The 7,866-nt window shown below is 40.8% G+C and overlaps 1 long non-coding RNA gene across 1 annotated transcript in view; it reads left to right on the forward strand.

Annotated features, from left to right (window-relative positions):
* LOC125619461 overlaps positions 1-5,614 on the forward strand; it is a 6,803-nt gene extending 1,189 nt beyond the window's left edge. The window contains exons 2-3 of the long non-coding RNA XR_007351023.1: positions 3,396-3,466; positions 5,476-5,614. This is a non-coding gene — a long non-coding RNA (uncharacterized LOC125619461). The remainder of the gene's footprint in view (positions 1-3,395; positions 3,467-5,475) is intronic.
* Positions 5,615-7,866: the final 2,252 nt, after the last annotated feature.

A 7,866-nucleotide genomic window follows, 5' to 3' on the forward strand; every position in this document is an offset into this window, starting at 1 on the left:
AAAAAAAAAAAAAAAAAGAATAAGAATAAGAAAAAAAATCCATATAGAAAACTCATGGTAGAAAAGAGGCTTCATAACTTGAAAACTGCTTTAGATAGGCTCCACAGTTGAAATAGGGTTTGGAATCTGCTTCTCTTTCTTCTTAAGCTCAAATTCTCCCATGCATATTTCCCCTGTCTCCCAATTACCCTAAGCCCCTAAAGTTAGTGCATGCCTTCCTTAGGTTCCTCAGAAAACAGACTCTACAAAGGAGATAAGATAGAGAAAGTTTACTGGCATGTGCTCTTAGCAGTGGTACCTGTGAGAAACCAGGCAGGAGCTCTGAGCACAGGGAGGTGAAGTGCTGCGTGTGTGTTAAGATGGTAGCTGGCCATCAGGGAGCTCAGAGCTATACTGAAGGGTGTGCGCTGTCTCATTCACAAATTTGAGCAAGGACAATTTCTTGAAGTTCCTGAGGACAGATCTGGGCGTGAGTCCTCAACTGGCAGCACCTGGCAGCCAGCCAGGGAAATGGGTTCTTCAGGCTTTAGAGAGGGGATCTGGACAGTGCACTATAAGAGTCTGTATATGTTTTGTTTCTTCAAAACTCATCTTGAAATTTCATCTCCATTTTGGAACCTTTAATAGGTGACTAGGTTCATGAGGGTGTTCTATGAGGGTGTTCTGTCTCATGTCATGTGAAGTCAAGTGCCACCTTAGAACTCTGTCCAAAGTGGCTTCTCAACCTGGACAGACTCATGAGCCAAAATAAACCTCTTTTCTTTTACAACTGTGTTATTAGCAATAGAAAATTGATGAAGTCATGTATCTTGATGTCCTATACAGCTCATCCCTATGCTGCTGGCTCCACTTGCTTGGAGTAATAATTTCCCTTCATCTGATTCAATATTTAGGAAAATCTATTGGGACAGGCACGGTGGTACACACCTGTGATCCCAGCAACTCGGGAGGCTTAGGTAGGAGGATTAAAAGTTTAAGAGCTTCAACAACTTAATGAGGCTCTAAGCAACTTAGTAAGATCCTGTCTCAAGATAATTTATATATATATAAATATAAATAAATTTATTCTAATTTATTAATGTCATTAGTTATGGTTCCAAGAGTAGCTACTGTTAGGAACAGTGTATATTGCCCCAGTAGAGTTTTGGGGCTTTTTGTTTATTTAAAAGGCTGGGGATGTAGCTCAGTGGTAAATTGTCCCTGGGTTAAATCCCAAGTACCAAAAAACAAAAGTGAACTAATAAACAAACAAAAAGCACCAAAACTCTACTGGGGCAATATACACTGTTCCTAACAGTAGCTACTCTTGGAACCATAACTAATGACATTATTGCTCATTTTAGATTTCTTTGTTTCTTTGTTGCCTCTTAGGTGCTACCTCTTATGCTTAGGTAGAATATTCCATGGCATCCATGAGGGTCATATAACAGATTGTAAACTGGGGTCCACTGTGCTGACTCCCACATACTTTCTTTTGAAAAGCAATTTACCTGCTGCAGCCTTGCCTGGCTGAAGTCAATAGCATATGCTCATTCCTCAGCAGACAACCTATTATCTACAGGACAAAAGGCTCCTCTCTTCCAATAAGAAGAACACAAGTAACACTGAAAGGGGGAAATCTTGTGACCTTGACACAGACTGATGTCAGAAGTTGGTGTGACAGTATATTTAGGAGCAAAGACCCCTAACAGTAAAATCTGTAAGAGCGCATCCCAATTAGAACAAGTCAATAACATGGGTCAAAGTGATTCAGAATTGCCTTAGATCTTTACCATGCACTGTGGGGACTTGAAAGTCTGATAACATCCTACCATTGGTCAAAAGTCAAGCAGTGGACCTGAGCAGGATTCTCTGGGAACTTCCCTGGGACCCCTAGTAAAACTGGAGGGCAGTAGGGGCACATTGTCCTCCTCTCTGAGAGGACCCACTCTCTCCCTTGAGAGTGTTCTCACTTTCCCTTTTCTTATCTTTTCTAACAAACTTTTGCTTGTTACTGTGTGTTTTGTTCAAATATTTTCCAGAACCTCTGTGGCTGCCTTGGCTCTGTGACTCCACTGGATAAATGATAGACAAATATATAGATATATTTGTCTATATATCTGTACATCTATATTTGATCAAAATACTTGACATGAGTTCCTGATCACCTTGTCAAGTCACAAGTACTGCACTTATTCATTTAATCACAAATCAAGATGGTGATATAGCAAGCAAGGCTACTAAAGGACATTTTGAAAACAAAAGTAAAAGATCTCTGGTCTGCTCCTTCACAAACAATAGCCCTACCTCCTCCTCCTGATGTTCAAGGTCCATTATCCCTGTCACTAACTCCTTTTCTTGCTTGCTTGTCTTCTGGCACTTAGGATCCCTAAGTGATTATGAGCCAGCCATGGCTTGAAGTTTAATTAGACACTGTCTGTGTACCCTAGTAGAAGCTTTCCCTCCCACCCCCAAATCAGGGAGCCCAGAGCTGTGGGCAGGGGAGAGCTCAGGTTTCCCAAGCAGTTCTCCAGGGATGATGGCAGGAGGGTCACATATTCACCACTTGTTCCAGGTCCTGTGTTCTGCCTATTGTGGATATACCACACAATGGTCATTAGCTTAGGGTCCTACAGAAAGGTAGCTCATTTTCAGAGTTTTTTTCTTCAGGCTGGTATCTCAGTTGTGCCTTCAAAAGTCTATTCTACTGTTCTACTAGGACTTTATCTTCTGGGTGGTGCTGTACATGATAGGGCCTTGGATCCAGGAGTCTCGTGTGCCTCTTCTTTACCGGATAGCCGTGTCCTTGGTCTGATATATTATAATGCAAGATCTCATGTGGATGGACTAACCACTCTGTAGACCCTTGGTTAGTGCTACTGGTTGACATCTTATGAATGAGACATGTAATAATTTGCTTTGCCTGCATCCTATTGGCTATTCTTTTCAGAGTAAAAGGGTTACAGTGTAATCAATTTGTTACCAAGTGGCTGTTCATTCTCCTTGAGGAATTTTACCATATCAAGGACTCAGTATAGATCTCTGTTGCAGGCAGGTTGAACATTCATTGGTAACAGAAGAGAGGCTAGATTTTTAAATAAAGGATTCCTGCTGTTGGACCATATGTAACTTCATGCTTTACCATGGTTACTGCTATCATTTATCCATGTGCTGGGTAGCAGTGAAAGATGCTGGCTCAAACGTGGTGCCTATGTAGTGCTTTACATGGTGCATGCTTTATCTTGGGTGCATGGATGCAAAACAAAGAATTTTTAAAAATCTTTATAATTGGTGCCTATTTGCAAAAGTCCATCCATGTGCTTTTTTCCCAAGACCTGCTCATCTTGGTCTTTCAGTCTCTTTCCTTTAAGGCCCCTAGAAGATGCATGGGCTTAATTGCTTTCCCCTATTTTCAGGATCAAATGATGAATTCCACGGCTCCAAAACTGAAGAACATGCCTCTATTTGGATATAAGGCTCTTAAGAGGTAAGTTAAAATGTCAGTGTTAGATTGGGCCCTCCAATCTGACTGGTGTCCTTATGAGAAGGAGAGATTAGGAAAAAGAAACACCAAGGGTGTCCATGCACAAATGGACAACCATGTGAAGAGGCAGCAATGGGGTGGTCATCTGCAAGATAAGGACAAAAGTCTCAAGTAAAACCAACTCAATAGCATATTGATATTTGACTTGTAGCCTCTGGAACAGTGAGCTAATAAATTTATGTTGTTAAAATAACCCCATCTGTGATGTTTTCTAGAAAACTATGTAAGCTATGCCATTCAGCACATTGTCCATAAGCATCTATACATTCCTATACTACTTGTCTTTCCAAACTATGTGGATGATCAGGTGCATCAAAGCTAGGATGGATGGGAGCAGTTTCCCTCACTGCTATAATTCAGAGTCATCCATGAATAGTACTTTCTTATCTTGTACCCATATAATGAACCAACACATTTGTGAATCAAGCTCAGCTTTGGTCCCTCTTCTATAGATTAGTAATAAAGTATCACCCATGCAGTCACAGGTGTGAATGGAGGAAGAAGTCCCAGAGGTGGGTGTCATGGGAGTCTGAGTAGCTGTTCTGAAAGCTCACTGGTTTCCTGTACCCTCTAGCCATGCCTATGCCCATCCAAGAAAAATCACTGAATGCCTAACTGGAACTAACACACTTGCCATTTGCCCACATCTCCACGTTATTTTCTTGACCTTAATACTTAAACCTATTGTCAGGGGGAGACCTTCTGCAGGGCCCTTTTCTGACCTGTGTTACATTTCTAGCTTGAGATCTTTCTGCTGCTTAATAAATGAAGGAGGATGTTAAGTTGGGAATATACTGTCTTCGAAAATAAAAGTGGGTTTATTCATTAGCAGGTATTGGGCTTCCTTCCTTCTTATGGTGAAAAGAATGAGATTCATTACTTTTTTTTTTTTTTTACTTTAGAGTGAATATTCTGGCATGAACTAAGGATACTGACCTTCACTGATGTATTAAGAGTAAATCTTGGGGCTGGGATTGTCATTCAGCGGTAGAGAGTTTGCTTAGCATATGTGAGGCACTGGGTTTGATTCTCAGCCCTGCATATAAATAAATGAATAAAATAAAGGTTCAACAACATCTAAAAAAATATTTTTTAAAAAGACTAAATCTTTGTAAGTTTATTTTCTACTCTCTGTAACACACATATCTCATCAAAGTTTTGGAGTATTCTTGCCATTTCTTGCTCACCCAATACAATTAACAAAATCTCATTGGCTAGTAGGCCAAAAGAAGATTCTGTGGAATGCACAGATGGATGGTGTAGGTCCTTTCCTATTACATTACAATAGACAGTGAGTAAATAATACAGTCCTGGGACAAGATTGTAAATCTTGCGAATGCAACTGTTTCTAGTGTTCTTTCTTGATAGGGTATAGGAAAAAGCACATTCCCCAGACCAATGTGCTGAGGCTCATGTTAATATAAATCCAACATACTGTCATAAAGATGTTACTTAAATGACTTCATGCCAGGTCTTCAGTGTCACTCAGTTTTGAGGGGCATACTGGTAAATTAAATTAGGATATGATGGGGATCTTTGTCTCCAGTAGGTCCTTTAGAATGTCACTTAGCATCTACTATTATGTGACTTTTTTTGACTTGGTAGGAGTTGGGAAGGTAATTTTGGAGGTTTCTACTTGACATTCTTGTGAATACAGATTTAATCCTAGAAATCACAAGAAACAGTGTGGGGATGATACCACTGCCAAGCAGGCAAGTGTATTACCAGTGATGCACCCAAGGACCCAGGAAAAGACCACTAGGGTGGAGCGGGTCATCACACCCAATAAACTACTGTGAGCTCAACCTAAGGCAAGACTCTATTTATTTGATTCCTAGATGCTCCCGCTTAATTTAATGGCAGGCAGGGGCACTGGTTCAGATTCAGAAGCTTTTTATCAGGGAATCAGGGCTTTTTATTTGAATGACTGCCTTAATTTTTTCTTTTTATAGTTCATCAATACTTCATTTGAGAGTTGGAGCAGTACCTTGTAGCCGGCCTGTGCATCTTGTCCCTAGGAACATCGTATTTTACTAGTCATGTCCACAGCTCTCTGGCTCACACCCCTTTGGGTATCTCTAAAAACTAATTGTTATGGTAAGTACACTCACTGTGTCTGATGGGTAAGTTTAGAACTTGGTCTCTATTAATTAATATTCTCTAATCCAGTGGATCCCAAACTCTGCTATGTATTAGAATCACCAAGTGTTGAAAAAATCTGATATTCTGATGCCCCATTTGCAACCTATCTGAATTAATTAGGTGGGAACCAGGCACCTGTAATTTTGAAAAAAAAAAAAACCCAGATGTGGCAAAGTTTGAAAACTGCTGTAATCTATGTTGCTGTCATGGCTGATCAGTTTGGTATCAGCATCTCTACAACTAGCTACTGGTAAACTTTCTCATGATATCACTGTACAGTGTCATGGACTGTCAGTACTCTGTCAGTACTTCTTGTCCTTTTAGTAAGTGGAATATCCTCCAAGTCCTCTGATACAAAGTAGCCACTCACTGGTTTGGGGGCCCTATGTAGAATATGCACACATTGTGCCCATTTCTCCAAGCCATTTGATTCCTTGTTCTATCATCTGTACAATGGCCATTCTACAACATTTTACTTAGTGTGCTCCATCACTTTTTTCCAAGTAGCATGTCTTCCTGATTTTCTGCTAAGGTATTGAAGCCCATAATGCAGGAGAGTGTTCCCAAAATGATGAGGTCTGCTGTATTCAACTTTAGGTGCCTCACTCCACCCCACCCTGACCTAATGTCTTCAGAATCTCGTTCTATAACACTCTCCTAGCTCCTACTAATATATGTTGACTAGATCCTATGGTTTCTTCAATTTATTGTCCCTTTGCCTCTTGCTTAGGACCAGCATGTCCTAAGCTTGGCTAAATTATGACATGATCCAGCTTGGTCTGGCAATAGGGGGAGAAGATTCTAATAGGAGAGGAGAAGGGGGAGGGATGTGTTTCAGGGCAGCAGTCTCTGTATTGTCTTCAGCCAAAGGGAAGTGCTAGTCTTTCACAAGAAACGTAAATTATTTCTATGTACCCAAAGGGTTTAGAAAGTTGTGGGATTTCAAGTACACTAAGTACATGGATCCAGATATTCCAACTGCTTTCTCAAGTTCCCATGTCTTCCATTGCTCCTCCCTTGGTCTCCTAGACCTTGGCTTAGCTGACTGACTGGTAATGCAAATCCAACCTCCCCAATGCTCCACTACACGTAATCATTAAGTCCTGAGCCAAACACAAAGCTTTTTATGCCTTTCTGGACATCAGAGTCTTTATGTATTGCCAAAAGGCCCTTTGATATTTATACTTTGCCTTCAATTAATCATTAATCACTCTCAGACTTTCTTCATGTCTTTCTAATGTATAGTTGGCATGCAACAAAAGTTTTCAAATTTCACTTTCCTTATAATTGCTATTTTCCTTGAGCCTTTTCACATTTGTAATATTGTACCACATTCCCCCAAATGTGTCCCATCCCAGTTTATCACCAGTGGAATTTGTAATGATTGTACTGCTATAGAGAGCCTTGGACTATCAGTATTTAATATCACCTGATAGGGTCTTCTTGCCAGTTAGTAAAGAATACACCTTCAAAATTCCACGTCGGGGTTTGTTTCTAGAAACACTCTTGGCATCAACCTTTTTACTGGGTTCCCTGGGAAATAGACCCTGAGGAGATGTGGACTTATTTGTGAGGTTTCCTTGAAGCCCTCTGAGGAACTGTATGTATAAGAAAGTGAAGGAAGCAGCATTTTACAGAAATGAGACTCACACACAGTTACAAGGATGGCCTCAGCTGATCCCAAGTGAACCTTGGGGCCAGGGTAGCTCTAGAGTAGTCCTGAATTGAGGCATGGGGTCATAACTTTGTACTCCTGCACTGGCCAGCCTTTGGAATCAGGCTGCCTCCAAGGAGGGACACTCAGTTCCTTTGACTGAAGAGCATTCCAGAGCTAGGCTCAGCTGGCACCATTCCCAGGAGGGGACTGAGTAAGTTAGCTTAAAAGAGGGATCTGTCAGTGCACTGCGGCCTGTTTGGGCTGTTAATAGACAGATGACATCTTAAGGAATGTTGGAGGCCAAGAGGAGCCTTAGAGACCAATTAGTGTTCTCTCCCTTACTTTGAAGCCTCTAAATTAAGGGTACATCTAGAGCAAATGCAGTCTTCCTGCTTGAACTCCAGGGCTCTTTTCTCTTTTTATGTCACCATGCTTACATTGAATTCTGGAATGTTGTGTACCATAAATACAGGGAAGTAAGGGGGAAGGAAATAATTAGGTAAAAATACTTTAGCTCTTGTCATTGTTAGGTACATTTTCGTTT

Source organism: Marmota marmota, unplaced genomic scaffold (genome assembly GCF_001458135.2).
Source record: "Marmota marmota marmota unplaced genomic scaffold, marMar, whole genome shotgun sequence".
Taxonomy (NCBI): Eukaryota; Metazoa; Chordata; class Mammalia; order Rodentia; family Sciuridae; genus Marmota; species Marmota marmota.